Genomic DNA, 15,974 nt, shown 5'->3' on the forward strand with positions numbered 1-15,974 from the left:
GATCTGGCTATGTGTCCACTTGCACCACACTTGTAACACACAATGTCCGTATAACTGCTGTCCTTTGCTCCGACGGGCGCGCGCTTTGTGCCAAACTGTGTTCTTGCCTTCATGACATTGTCCTCAGACACAGTTGCGCGCATGTTTTCAACATCCTCATAACTTCGGAGCTTTGTCTTAAACTCAGCAAAAGTCATTTTGGCTTCAGCCTCGCTCTGGGTTACATGTATGGCAAAAGGTTTAAATGTCTCTGGTAACCCTTTCAGCACCATTGCTATTAAAAGTCCATCACTGAGCGCTTCACCTGCGTTTCTCAGGGCTGTAATCGCAGTCTCTGCTCTGATGACATACTCTGTGACATCCTCGGTGGGCGACTTTTGCAGTGAGGTCAACTCTGTGTACAAGTTAATTATTCTGGGCTTTCCTTTTCCAGCATAGTACTCACAGAGAATCTTCAGTGCACCGCGTCCATCATCTGCGGCTTCACGCATCACCAGTGACAGGCTTTTGTCATCCAAAAACTGAATGAGCTCTGCGTAGGCCTCGGCGTTTTTCCCATCCTCTTCATCGTCTGCATCGTCGGGCTCGTTTAGGATTGTGTCTTTTAATCCTTGAAGACACATATGGCCCAAAAACTTGGTTTCCCATATCTCGTAATTCTTCTCGTCACCATCAAAAACGAGCCTCGCCCAGCGGCTACTTGTTGTCTCCCTTTCCTTTCTGCTCATACTTTCAGCTCTCAGGTGCACGCAGTTGCGACTTTCACCTGGCAGGTCACTCAAACTTTGCGTTATGGGATTATCCTGGGCCCATAACCTGTTGACAGAGTAGTTCTACACAACGTTATTACCTGCATCTCTCTCTCTCTCTCTCTCTCTCTGTCTCTCTCTGTCTCTCTGTCTCTCTCTCTGTCTCTCTCTCTCTCTGTCTCATTGTGTCATATGGATTACTGTTAATTTATTATGCTGATCTGTTCTGTACGACATCTATTGCATGTCTGTCCGTCCTGGAAGAGGGATCCTTCCTCAGTTGCTCTTCCTGAGGTTTCTACCGTTTTTTTTTTCCCGTTAAAGGGAAAGGAGTTTTTCCTTATCCGCTGTGAGGGTCTTAAGGACAGAGGGATGTCATATGCTGTAAAGCCCTGTGAGGCAAATTGTGATTTGTGATATTGGGCTTTATAAATAAAACTGATTGATTGATTGATACTGAGCTTGCTTTGTGGCTTATCTGTGATTTTGGTGGCCATGTTTGGTGAAACGCCAGGTCAGTGAGTGGTGGGGCCGCAATGTTGAGGGTTTCACTGAGGAACAATTACTTCAAACTTTAGGATGTCTAGGATTACATTCCATGTCAGCCCTCTGTGGTTTCAATGGACCACTCCGACACTGTGTGGTGGGTGAACCGCACCTACGCGATAAAGTATGACATGGAACAACCATGGATGTATAGGAAAAACAGACATGTATTCCAATATAATCATTCTTACAGCATTCCTGTTTGGTGCTGTTTACGTACCAGGCAGTGATGTTCCCTGTCAAGACGATCTTGATGGTGCAGCAGTAGAAATTCCTAAGTATTTGAGGGGATACATGGATTTGCTCAGGCATCTAAGGTAAAACAGTCTTGGCCTTGCTTTTCTCACCACTAAGTCAGTATACAGCACCCAGGTCAGGCCCTTAAAGATGTTTGTGTTGATATAAAGAGGGGGTGGAGTTCCTTTGCTGCCTCTTCTCAAATCTGATACATATTTGATTTAGGACCACATCTGAAAGTGGCCCAGATCTGATTAGGGATAATAGAATTTGTGCCCACATGAAGGCAAAGAATCCAAAACAAACTTATTTGGCCCACAATAGCAGACTCTAAACTCTGTGGAGGTAAAAGCAATGAAGAGAATCAAAATGACATTTATTTACATGAAAACTATGCAGATTGGTACTTAAAACTCCAAGCAAATTAATAGACAACTTTCCTCAAGTTGTGTTGGTGCAGTGCCAATTTGCACAAGCGAAACTAAGGTATAACAATATGGAGGCAAATAATGCTTATGCACAATCATAAGTATAGATGTTAATTGCTTGAGATGGTGTGCATGCATCTGAAGAGGTAAGGCTGTGTGGGTGTATGTAAATGTGTGCAGGAAGATGAACCTTGGAGAGGATTTATTGTTTGCACAGTATGATCATATGCTTTCTGACATTTACTGTTTTTTTCTGTGTAGCCGCAGCAGCGTATTTACACATCTCTACTAATAGTACTCACCCTGTGAGTGCTTAGAGACACACCCACAAAGAGATAGGCACACACATGCAATATGCATGCCTGCAAGTAATATATGATGCTCATGTATATGTGCGTTTGCTGATGCCTTGGTACAGTCATACTGTCTGAGTATCTGTACACATTGCCTACATTTGTGTGCGTGTGCGGTTGAAGTGAAAAGTGGGGGTTTATATGAGTGGTTCTGTGCGGTAGGAGTAAGTTGATGCTGGTAGGCAGATAAGGGTCTCTTTAGACAAAGACCCCCTTTGTGTGCCAGGACTGCTCTCAGCCGTTGCAAGACGATCTACCACAGCCCCCTGGAGCATGAAAAGCCTGCCGTGTCCCAAACCGAGCGAAACAAAGTGTCTCCAGATCCTCTAACAAGAGTCAGGAGCCACTTCCGTATACTGGGAGCCAGTGATGGACTGGGAGGAAAGGACTGGTGAAAGGACTCTGGTTCCTCTGACAGTGGCAGGGCATAGGGCAAAGCAAGGTTGGTGCTCTTTGGTCCAGAGTGACATATCTCAACAACTGTTGGATGATTTATTATAACATTTCACTGAGAGGACGAATAAAGTACCCTGAGCTTTCTTACAATGACACTCACAGTTTGACATTTTTGTTTTTACTGAAACCTCTCAACAACTGTTGGATGGGTTTCCATGAAATTTTGTACAGGTATCCTTGGTGCCGAGATAATTGCAGGCTTCATGAGGTGGCAGGGGGGATGGTTGAACCAGAGCCTATACTCATCAAGGGGCCCCATTACGGAGCTTATAAAGGCCCACACCAAACCGCCATCAAAGAACTAGTGACAATAAAGGCAGAAAGTTTCATCACCTACATCTTGGCCAAAAAGTTACACTTGAACAGACCTCAAAGATTACAGCCAACAGCCAACTAGCACAAATGTTCTCCACTTGTGTGAGAGGAAATAACACTCCATAGCAGTAGATGGTGGTAGTCTTTATTTGTTATTCAAAAAGAGAAACCCGAAATACCCTCATGATGGATTCAATATGCTAGTTAGCCAATTAGCACATTAACATCACAACCAGATGATGAAAGAACAAATGGTATTCATCATGTGTCAGTGAACAATAACACAAACATCTATACATTTTTCTGCTAAAGCTCTATTCCTTTAAAAAAAAACTTACTTCATATAACAAATTTGTTTCGATGTCATACTCTCTAGAATTTAGCCATTTGTTTGCTTTTCTCACTTCTGATTCTCCACTGGCTTTGCCATTGATTCAACATGCTGAATCGGCCGAAAAAACTTTCAACTGTCAATGGTGCAGGATACACCACAAAAACTCAGGCAAAAGATGATCACAGATGGCTCGACATTGACCGGACTGTTTGCTTGGAAAGATCAAACCCTATGTTCTTTATATTTTTAGCATGCATTTAAAATTCCTCTCTTTGTTTGACTGAGTTAAAACACTCATTGCATTCTGTAAGACAGGGAACATACACAGAATATTGGATCTGCATCTTCTGTTTTCCTGCACCTCTTTATTCTGGTGGCATTGTAGAGTTCATTAGGTGTGTTTCTGTAATTAACCCGAAGGGGCCCTTTGACCTCTGTTTGGCTTTGCTGTTTTGGTGGACTTGGTAGGTTTTTTTTATACAATTTTAAAAACACTAAGTATAAAGATTTTTCAAAAATGATCAATTTTATTTTATAATTAATATAGTTTGACAATGAGTCAGTTATAGAAGTTGCTGAATATATTTGAGGTAGAACTGTGTCCTGTTGTGAATCAGTGCTGGCAGGAAAGTTGGTTTCACCATGCTGCTGTTTAGAAGCTACCTGCAGGGTAAGCTCGCTCTGTTTTATTTCTAACTTGCGCTAGCTCTGTTAGCCTTATGTTAACAGGTTGTCCTGCTCTCTGTCCTGCTGTAGGTGAGGCCACAGCTCGTGGTTTCTTCTCTTCCCTCTGCGCTCTGTGCAAAGCTGCACTGCATGGCCTGGTGACGTGGACCGCCAGCTGAGCATCCTGAGGGACGGCTATCATCGGCCTCCAGCCCCGGTGCAGTTGCTCTGTTTTCTACTGCTGCTGCATATGCCGATTTCCCTCACAAACTGATTAAATTGCACGGTAACTCCGCTGTGCATCCATACAGCTTTTTTACATGATATTTTGTTCCTTTGGAACTTAAGTTGCTGCTCTCCTCTGTTACAGAGCACAGGTCATCTACACTGCCTGTCCATTTAACTGGTGAGCTGATATGTTGCCATTGTTTTGTTATAGGTCAGCTTATACAAAACATGTAAATTAAGTTATGAACCATTATAAATAACTACTTATAGAAAATGTGAATAAATGATCATTTATGTGAAATAACTGTTGTTCATTTATGTTAATGCATTTATTTCAATGAATGCTAATGCATAATGCAAATGCTAATGGCTTGAGGGCATTGGAGGGGGGTTAATATGTAATCCTGTGTCCTCTAGGTCAAATTAGAAGATGCATTGCCTGTGTTAATTACAACTTTGAAGTAGAAAGCACAGGGAAAAAGTCCCTGGCTACCATCAGTCATTGAACTGGAACAAATCGCCCACAGGGTGAGCTATTTCTAGATGTCCTAACAGAGAAACAAGCCATCTTGATTTTACACGTGTGATGTGTGTGTTTGGGAGCAGGTTGGAATGTAAAGACGGGGCAGGAAAGGTGGAGGAGGGGATGGGGTAAGGTTGGGGAGAGCACAGGGTGGGAGTGTCAGAAGGAAGGACATGAATGCAGATCTCTTTGTGCAAATGCCTTTTTTACTGTTAGATTGGAAACTCAAGATTATGGCAGACCTACTAAACTCAAAATATGAGTATATGGCTACTGTATATACATCAGCCATGACATGTGGATACCACAGAGTAAGTTAAGAAAACCCTTTATTAAAGGTCCAGTGTGTAGGTGTGGCATTTAGCAGTGAGGTTATAGAACTAAAACTTCTCCCATGTGCCAAGCGGGTAGAAGAACTACGGTGGCTGGCACAAAAACGACTGTCGAGAGCTATAATTAGATTTGTCTATTCTGGGCTACTGTAGAAACAACATGGCGAACTCCATGGAAGAGTACCTACTCCGTATCTAGATATAAACCACTTGTTCTAAGGTAACAAAAACACAAAGATTGTTATTTTCAGGTGATTATAAACTAATGAAAACATCTCAGTTATTATGAATATTACATTCCATACATTACAGGAAAAGGAGACCTGACCGTACTATGGCTGGACCTCGCCAATGTGTACGGCTCCATACCTCACAAGCTTGTTGAGCTCGCAATCACTGCTGGGTCAGGCACATCTGACTGGCGCAGGCTGGAGAAAGGCATAATAACAGGCTGCACCATCTCAGTCATCCTTTTCGCTCTCGCCATGAACATGATAGTCAAGTCAGCAGAGATGGAGTGAAGGGGTCCCTTGACGAAAACAGGAGTACGCCAGCCCCCAGTAAGAGCCTTTATGGACGACCTGACTGTCACCACCACGTCCGTCCCGGGCAATAGATGGATCCTCCAAGGCCTAGAGAAGCTCATCACCTGGGCAAGGATGAGCTTTAAGCCGGTAAAATCAAGGTCTCTAGTGCTCAAGAGGGGAAAAGTAGTGGACAAGTTCCGCTTCTCACTGTCTGGAGCCACCATCCCATCCATCACGGAACAGCCAGTTAAGAGCCTCGGGAAGTACTTTGACTGCAGCCTCAAAGATTCTGCTTCAATCCAGAAAACCAGCAAGGAGCTTGAGGACTGGCTGAGTCAGGTTGACAAATCAGGCCTGCCAGGGAGGTTCAAGGCCTGGATTTACCAGCACTCCATCTTGCCCAGGATCCTGTGGCCTCTGCTGATGTATACAGTACCCATTACAACAGTAGAGGCCATGGAGAGAAAGACCAGCAGCTACCTGCGCAGATGGCTCGGTCTCCCACGCAGTCTGAGAATCTCCGCCCTGTTTGGCACGAGCAACATCCTGCAGCTCCCAATCAGCGGCCTTGCTGAAGAGTTCATGGTGTCCAGAACACGGGAAGCATTGCAATACAGGGAATCCGGAGATCCAAAGGTGGCATCCCTTGGTATCCAGGTGCGAACAGACTGGAAATGGAGGGCAGACAAAGCGCTGGAGGTGGCTGAGTCAAGGCTGAGGCAGAAGGCTCTGGTGGGGCTCATAGCCACAGGGCGTGCAGGCATTGGCTACCTCCCAGCAGCAACATCTCGTTCAGGAGAAAGTGCAGGCAGGCATGGAGGAAGTACGAGCCAGCAGGATGGTGGGAATGGGGCAACAAGGAGCATGGACTAAATGGGAGAATGTTCTGCAACGCAAGATAACCTGGTCCAGCGTCTGGAAAGCAGACTTCCAGTGCATCAGGTTCTTAGTCTGGGCTGTTTATGACATCCTTCCAAGTCCAGCCAACCTCCATGTCTGGGGCAAAACTGACACACCATCCTGTTCTCAATGTTCAGGACGGGGATCCCTGGAACACCTCCTCAGCAGCTGCCCAAAAGCGCTTGCAGATGGGCGCTGTCACTGGTGCCATGACCAGGTGCTTAGGGCAGTTGCTGACAGCATAGCCACGGCCATCAACACCATCAAGGGCCACCATAAGCCAAAGACCATCGCGTTCCACAGAGCCCGAGAGAAGCCCAACATACAACCACGGGCAAAGTCAGGCCTCCTCACCTCCGCCACTGACTGCAGACTGGAAGTGGACCTTGACAAACAGCTGAAGTTCCCAGCCAGGAAAACACCAACGCAGCTTCGACCAGATATGATCATCGTGTCTGATTCCACCAAGCAGTGCCCTGGGAAGAGCACATGGACGAGGCCAACGAGAGGAAGCGTGCCAAGTACCAGGAGCTGGTGGATGATTGCAAGAGGCAAGGCTGGAGAATGCACTGTGAACCTCTGGAGGTGGGCTGCCGAGGATTTGCTGGGCGGTCACTCTGCAAAGTGTACACACTGCTTGGCCTCACCGGAGAGGCAAAGAAGAAGGCTATCAGATCCGCAACTGAAGCTGCAGAAAAAGCAACAAGGTGGCTATGGATAAAGAGGGCAGATCTGTGGGCAAACGCTGCTGGGACACAGGCTGGGGTCTGATCAACCCCAGTCAGGTCGCCTGAGCGAGGGTGTCTGATGTTTGAAAGACCCGAAACACCCAATGACCCCAGGTTACATCACTGATGATGTGTACCAGCGCATCCACAAGATGTATCTTTCAACCACATTTCTGCCAACAGATGCCCCTAAATCCTACAAACAGTCCTTAAAGTATTTATGCACTGCTTATTAATGTCAAACAGGGGGACTTAAAGTGTTGTAAAGTTGTAGTCTTTCTGACATTCGACACAATCGCAACAATGAATGCAATTCAGCCAGTACCCATGAACTCTGCACAGCCTTGCAATTTTGTCAAATCACTGCAACTTCACTGCACATTTAACTTTTTGAATAGGGTAAAATCTCCTGCATGCAGCGTATTGATTCGCTCAGCCCCTCTCTCGCTCTGTATTTATCATGAGACTACTGCTGCAAGACTGGAGCTGTGTGCTTGAGACAGAGTCACACACACACACGGTGACAGGGCTAACTATACATCACACGGCTAACATTACCCAACAGTACGGTGTCCATTTTAGGAGATCCTCAGGTGTCAGAGTTAGGTGTCAGACTTTATATGAAAAAGGATCAGGTCTCAGGAAAACCTCCAGCATGTCTCAGGAAAACCTCTGTCAGACTTCAGCTGAAACAGTCTCAGGCGGAAAAAAGGTCTGAGACTAAACAGCCTCAGAAAAAAAGGTTTCAGACTAAATGGCCTCATAAAAAAAAGTCTCAGACTAAACAGACTCAGGTCTTAGCCTAAATGGCCTCAGAAAAAAAGGTCTCAGACTAAACTGCCTCAGAAAAAAGGTCTCAGACTAAACGGCCTCAGAAAAAAAGGTCTCAGACTAAACTGCCTCAGAAAAAGTCTCAGACTAAACAGACTCAGGTCTTAGCCTAAACGGCCTCAGAAAAAAAGGTCTCAGACTAAACTGCCTCAGAAAAAAGGTCTCAGACTAAACGGCCTCAGAAAAAAAAGTCTCAGACTAAATGGCCTCAAGTCTGAAACAAAACAGCCTCAGAACAAAAGGTTTCAGACCAAAAAGTTTCAGAAAATCAGAAAAAAGGTCTCAGACTAAACTGCCTCAGAAAAAAGGTCTCAGACTAAACAGCCTCAGAAAAAAGTCTTAGACTAAACAGCCTCAGGTCTAAGACTAAATGGCCTCAGAAAAAAAGTTTTTGACTAAATAGCCTCAGGTCTCAGGATAAATGGTCTCAGAAAAAAACGGCCCCAGAAAAATCAGTCTCATAATAAAAAGCTTATTTATTTATTGATTATCAGCAGGGAAAACATGAAATTTCAAGTCACGACAGTGTCGGATGCATAGACTGTAAAAAAACAATGGACCTTACAACTGTGACGTCACCTATTGGTTTGTTGACTGCTGTTTTGAAGCCTTGTGTTAAATGGACCCCGTACAGAGGACACTACGCACGCCTACCCACACCGGCCACCAGACGGAAAGCTGCACCTGGCTTGCCATGCTAAATCGCAGCTAACAAAGTTAGCTTCCATAATTTGAGGTAAACTTTAGAGTTTAGTATTAAAGTCATTTTAGTAATGTTAGTTAATTGCATACATGCCCACATTTGGCAAGTATTACATCGTTAACCTTGTAACATTATTGTAACTTTAGCTGAAGTTAACATTACCATGTGTAAGTTAATGTTTTAGTGTGTGGTGTGTGGTTAGCACAACTGCAATAACTCGGTGGTTAACTGTAACGTAATGTGTAGTATTCTCCCAGCTAAACAGAGTGATGTTACAGTTCAACATTTAGTGTGTGTGTGTGTGTGTGTTATTAACGTTCTGTGGTTAAGGTCAGTGTTTGTAAGCTATTTTTTGCATGCAGGTCCTGTTCATTTCATTGTTGATGACAGTTGTCAAAAACAATTGTTGGAATGATTCTTTGTTTTTCAGAAAAGGTGCTGCATCATTTCATGTTCACCCACACAAAGCCACAGAAGTGAGTAATATTTACTTTTCTGTTGCTGTTTGATGTAAAACAATACAGCAGACTTTTTTTTACATCTAAACTGAGGGAATGTGGTATTTTCAGATAACTGTGTGGAGCTCATCTAATAAGAGTGTTGTTACTTCAGTTATTTTTCTCAGTAGCCTACAATATGATACATTCCTCACTATGGCAGTGTTTTTTTCCTATTCAGCCACTGTCTGGATCACTGCATGTTGGCCGTGGGGCTGAGAGCGCTACAGAGACCATGGGGAACAGCCTTGGCGAAAATGATATCTACATCCACTGGTTCAGCTGTTTTAAAATTATGTCTTTTAAAATGTTACTATTTCCATCAATTATCTAACAACAGCAGAAATTAAGTCAACGTTAAACTGAAACTCTGAATACTACAACTGAGAATCACAAACAAACAAGTAAAACATGGTCTGTCCTTTTATCAGAGGAAGATAATGTTGAAGTGGTTTTCTGGCATCATAATCACAACCCATCTGAGAACACAGGATGTTGTCCATGCAGTCTCCACAGTCCAGATGAATGGCACCAAATACACCACTCACGTTTCACAGTGTGGATACCTTTCGAGTTACAGTAAAAGACAAACACTTTTGTTAAGAAAAGGTGGCTGACAATTACTCATATACATACACCAGCTTGACAGGATATACACATGAATGTTGGATTTAGTTGAAGACAGAACTCGTAAATGAAAAAATAGTCTTCTATACATTGTATTGTAAACAATAATAATCAATATATATATATATATATATATATATATATATATATATATATTTTTTTTTTTAAACCAGTAAGTTGCTTGATTCTTTATGAGGTATAAAAAAGGTCTGTGTCACCAGATCTTACAACATATTCACATTTGACATTCTGACATAGCATCCATTTACTTTTAGGCCTTTATCATAGCATGCATTCTGACAGTATCAGCAGTAAGTGTGCTTAGTTGACTGCCTTAGCACACTAATAGATCATTTTTTGTGAAAAATGAGGTCAGTTGAGATTGTCTAAAGTACCCCTGTAAACTTGAAAATTACGACTATTGCTGAAGTAGTAACACTACAGCTTAAGTGTTCTTACACTTTTAAATGTATGTGAACTGTACAGTAAATTAGATAGGACTGCTGAATAAGCAAATGTAAATAATTGGAGCCTGATTCTGTCAGCGCTATGTGGCAGTTAACGTCAACACATCCGTGCTAGCGTTAGCAAAAAACAGTTGTTACCGTTGAGTCTTGAGCTCCTCGTACCTCTTCACTTTGTCCATTTCCTCAAATATGAACGAATCAATTATTCATCAAGTTAATAAAACATAAGTCATTGCTACCAATGAGGCTAACGCTACATAAGCTAGCGAGTATTAGCTACACACAATAATATTAGCCTTAAGTTACCATTTCAAAAATATAAAATAAAGCTAGCTCTCATCCTACAGTTTATCATAATCTGCATTTACAAATCTAATAATTAATTAATATATCTTGACAGTGGCAGAAGTAACAAAGAGAAAAGAAAAAGAACGCCTAAAACTTACTAATGTTCCTTTCTGCCAGGCACCTGCCAGAATGGTTGAGGTCACAGCTTGATGACATAATTGATTTCCCTTCTGACACTGTCGTGTCTTGATTACTTTTCATGTATTCCCTGCTGATAGATCAATAAATAAACAAGCCGTTTTTTATGAGACTGATTTTTTGAGGCCATTCCGTCTGAGGTCCTTTCGTCTGAGTCTTTTTTCTGAGGCCGCTCTTTCTGAGACCTGAGGCCATTTGGTCTTAAACCTTTTTTTCTGAGGCCGTTTTTCTAAGGTTGTTTCATCTGAAGACTGACAGAGGTTTTCCTGAGACCTGATGGTTTTTCATCTAAGGTCTGACACCTGAGGATGTCCTAAAATTGACACTGTACAACGGTTATTAACAGGTTTAACAACAGAGTCAAGCTTTTTTCTCGGTGTTGGATGTTACTGAATGTTGTGGGCATTCTGTCCAAGCAGCAAAGTATGATAAGGTGTGATGAGATCATGTTGTGCTATGTTAGCTCGTTCTAACTGGGCAGAGAGAGCAGGAAAAGAATGAAGATGGTCCTTCAGCACTGCTTTGAATGGCAGCAACAGCTGATTGGTGGCTGTTGCTGCCCCCCAACCCCCCAACCATCACAGACATATTCTATGTCCGTGGGAAACACTGAATGCTCATAATAATAAACTCTGAATCCTTGACAGTATCACAATTAATTGTGTGATTTTCAGTTGCACCCAAACTTTCATTGCAAATAAACATCACAACATTCATTGCAATTTTTTTGAAAAGCTGCCATGAAATCAAGTGTTTCAGGTTGCAACAATCCCAGAAACAGCCTGCACAATCCCAGTGGGATTGACCATGAAAATAAATATAGTAGTTTGTGGTATGTATTTGAGACACAGCAATGGGTTCTGTTGATTTTATTGGGAGAGATTTTTTTTGTTTGTTTGTTGTTTTTTTTTTTTATTTTTTTATTTTTTTTACTTTACTCCAGTTTAACACCTTAATACTTTAAAAGAAGCAAAGAAGATTTCCTTTCACCCAGTGAGTTCATATTCAACATCTGGTTACTGGTCTCATTAACCCCTGAATGGCCAAATAAGAAGTCCATTCAGGTATGTGATATGAGTATGACTGCCTTGTATTAGGGCTACTACTCCTTTACTCAAAATCAGAATCAGAAGAATCAGAATATCAGAATCAGAATATCTTTTTGTCATTGCACAAGTACAATGAAACTGAGGTAGAGCTCTCAGATTCAGTGCTATTTAAAGGATACTAAAGACAAACAGCAAATGAGAACAAACAAGATAAACAACAGGCACAATATATGTTAAATAAATACAAAAAAAGTTTAAAACTGTAAAAAAAGAAACTATGCTATTTAGTATACAACTATACTATGTAAAGCTGTACACTCACACACACACATACACACACGATAGATATTGCACATGATAAATATTGCACATCAGGATGTATTGCACCAGCCAGCAGAAGTTGCCAGAATTAAATGTTAAGTTTGTGCATAGTTCAGTGCGATAACAGCTCTGGGGTAGAAGCTGTTTTTCAGTCTATTAGTTTTTGATTTGATTGTCCTGTAACGTCTCCAACAGTAAACTCCCCGAGGAAGATACATGGGTCTGCGTTTAATAGTCAGATACAGTACTCCAGGTCAGGGGAGCAGAGATTGTCAATGGTGGTAATGTTGGTACACCAGTCATTGTTCACATATATGCATAGACCCCCTCCTATTTTCTTACCGGAGTTGCTGTTTCTGTCGTAGCGGTGGACTGTGTGGCCTGCTAGCCACTGTTTGCTGCAATCTGTAGCTTGAGTTCATCCATTCTGTTCGCGATGGATCTGGCGTTGGAGAGGAAAATGCTGGGAAGTGGCAGTTTGTGTGGCTGTCTTCTTAGCTGCATGAGGACACTGGCCCAGCAGCCCTGCTTCTGCTTCCTCTCTCTGCGCTGCCTCCGCCTCCTGCCTGGGGGGATGACGATCCATGTAGAGCCCAGGGTCCTGGCGATGTCCTCTGGTATTCTGTGCAAGTGAAAAAAGTCATTGTTTACAGAGTGTTCGCTCCATAATCCAATGCTAAGAAGGTCCTGATGACTGTAGACAGGATTTGCACAATTAACTGTATGAGTGAGAAACAACCACACGTACAGTAACACATGACCCTTTATTAGCTGTCAAATGAATGGTAAAAGTGTGTTTGACATCCCCTAATTAGACAGCTGGATGATGCTGTGTGCCCTGAAACAGCTAGGCAGGGCAGACATGGTGTGGGATGGTACTGACTCTACACACTAAAGTGCACAGTTCATTACATGCTGATTGTCATGTCTCACGGTGTATTGTCTGGCAAATAGAAGCATAAATAAATGACAAATTGGAGCACAACAAATGTAAGCTGTTCCTTCTCCCATTGGTCATTGTAGCAAACTCTTAAATGGGACTTCCCCACATACCAACTGGCTGGCTTGAGTACTAGACAAAATTTCACATTTTTGAAAGTCTTAAATAGAATACCATCAGAGCTGTAGGGCCCAAGAATAATCATTTGGGACATTATACTCTCTGAGCCTCAGGCATGTTTTATTTTTATCTGACTTTCTTAAAAGGATTCAATCTGGAAGCAGTGGATGAGAATCTTTGGGGTCTCTGCTTTTGTTTTGTATAAGATTTTGTCACAAAGCCTGAAAATACATTACAGCAAGTTAAGTGCACTGGCTTATAGTATAGCCACCTGTTTTCAATGGAATTGTCATCAAGCTCGTACAGTAAAAGCTCTTATTGGAGCCTGTAGATGCGATGATGCATTAAGTCTCACATAAACACTCTCACAAGCACACAAAAAGACACACACACACACACACACACACACACACACACACACATTGTAATTGCACATGTGCTGGTGCATTCAGACCAACAGAAACACACAGACTCACTCAAGACAAAAGAAATCCACAAGCAAGGATTTAGACGTTTGCACATATGCGTGCTCTTGCAGCTATGCTGAAACAAATAAATAGTGCTGTGCGATGGGTCAAGTTCAAAGTCACTAGTGTGTGTTTGTGTGTGTGTGTGTGTGTGTGTGTGCGCGTTTGCAGTAAATGGAGCGTGGTGGCTGTGGAAAACTATATTGCTTAGGGGTGTTCTGCTACCGCCTACTGCCCTGATCTCTTTGAACTTTGCCATCATCAAAACACAACAGTGGTGACTTTGTTGTTAGAGAGAGAGTTCAAGAAAGACAAAGAGAAAGTGAGAAAAAGAAAGAGACGAAGAGGGTTCTGGAAAGGGGAAGGATGGAGATAGGAAAGAAATTATCTTGCAAACTTTCAAAGGCACTGACTTATATTACGGTGTGTGTGTGTGTGTGTGTGTGTGTGTGTGTGTGTGTTTTATTGCATTCTGGCATTGTGTGTGTAGCTGTGTGGGAATATGTGGGCTGTCATCCAATAAAAGTTAATAAGGTGAGTGAATACCTTCAAATGAACAATAATTCGTCTGTTTTAAGAAGTTGCAGGGGGGAGATATAAGGGCAGAGACACAAAGATAACAGAACCCAGAGACTATTTAAAATCAGTTCAAGATGATGTCAGTAAAAGCATCCCTTATGTACATAATTGGATATGTTCAACCCCTAAATGTACAATTCTGATGACCCTATTCCTAAATCTGCAGTTTGCCTTGGCTTTACAGATCTTAATAATAAGTTTCAGCTCATGCATACACTGTGAAAAGTTGTGGATGGTACCAATGGAACCATTCCTAAGTGTCTCCATTGTTGGTCAATCCTCACTTGGGGAACCTAGCACACAGATGTGGTACTAAAAGGTGGAGCTAGAAACACTGCGGTCTGTTGATTGGTCAATACAGGATAGTCACTCTGCTCAGGGCTGAGTTGTGGCTGGTTCTGAAGCTTATGTAACCACTGTTCATACTGTAGCTTTTTTAGTTTTACATACATTAGTAAACTGTAACTATAAAATGAAAGGATGTTTTGCTGCCTCTCACAGCAACTGTAGACTGAGAATTTTTTTTTTTAATTCACTAGGCTGACTGTTGCCAACTTTTAAGGTGGAATGTTAACTTGTAATGTTACTCAATGCATGATTTGATGACATGAATCCATCAGCAAACCTTAACTATCAATATGGCAACCATTCCATTAGTTTTTATTGTATCTCTTCAATGACAGACACTTTAATTAATGAGTGGATCTTCACACATTTAAAAATATATATTAGATATGACCAGATCATGTGAACTGCATATATTCTAATCCTCACTTAAAGAAAAAAACAAACGCTTTAAAGCGTCATTCCTGTGGGCTCTGACAACACTAAACCCTTGCACTTGCCTGAGAAGGACTAAATGCACACACCCACTATTTTTAAATATCCCATCGAATGAGACTCTCACTCTGGCCTGTTCTTTATTGTTCTGAAAATGGCGGTGTGCAACCCTGTTCTGTGGATGATAAACAAGGTGCAGACTTCCATCTCTGTCATCATTGATAAGGAAATACAGCAAGTGCTGGACGGAGCAGTAAGTGATAATGATAACAACCCTGCCCACACTTAAGAGTAGGCTACTGTTCGCGATGTAAATGCTAAACTGACCAAGGTTCTAGGTACCATGTCTGAAGGGATACTTTGAGTTCCAAAGGTAGTATACCAAAAGTGTTTGGTGGAAATGGAGCTATACAGAAGATGGTGGTCAGCATACCCCAGTTTGGAGAAGCAGGCTAGTATCTGACACAGAAGCTAAGCAATGTAGTGCTGTGAAGGTTTAAACAACAACATATCTTTTAGCCACCTGTTGGGACCTGACCTCGTTACAGAGCTCCAATAAATGGGAAGTATCAAAATTTGGCTATCAGAAATAATAAATAATTATTAATAATTATTATTAATTATGTTAAATAGTGTGACTTAATTTATATTAAATCACCTTGTGGGGCACCATTCCCGAATAGGGAAAAATGATAGCCAGTTAATGATATCAGTCTCATAAAATACACTAGACTATCACTTTCAAACTCTGATTAATAATTAAATTAATAACTACAACCAAAGTT

The 15,974-nt window shown here is 42.1% G+C and overlaps 1 pseudogene; it reads left to right on the forward strand.

Moving 5' to 3' along the window:
• The first annotated feature begins 5,327 nt into the window (after positions 1-5,327).
• Positions 5,328-7,402, forward strand: LOC125900276 (uncharacterized; annotated as a pseudogene).
• The last annotated feature ends 8,572 nt before the right edge of the window (positions 7,403-15,974 follow it).

This window comes from Epinephelus fuscoguttatus, linkage group LG13, assembly GCF_011397635.1.
Source record: "Epinephelus fuscoguttatus linkage group LG13, E.fuscoguttatus.final_Chr_v1".
NCBI classification, from domain to species: Eukaryota; Metazoa; Chordata; class Actinopteri; order Perciformes; family Serranidae; genus Epinephelus; species Epinephelus fuscoguttatus.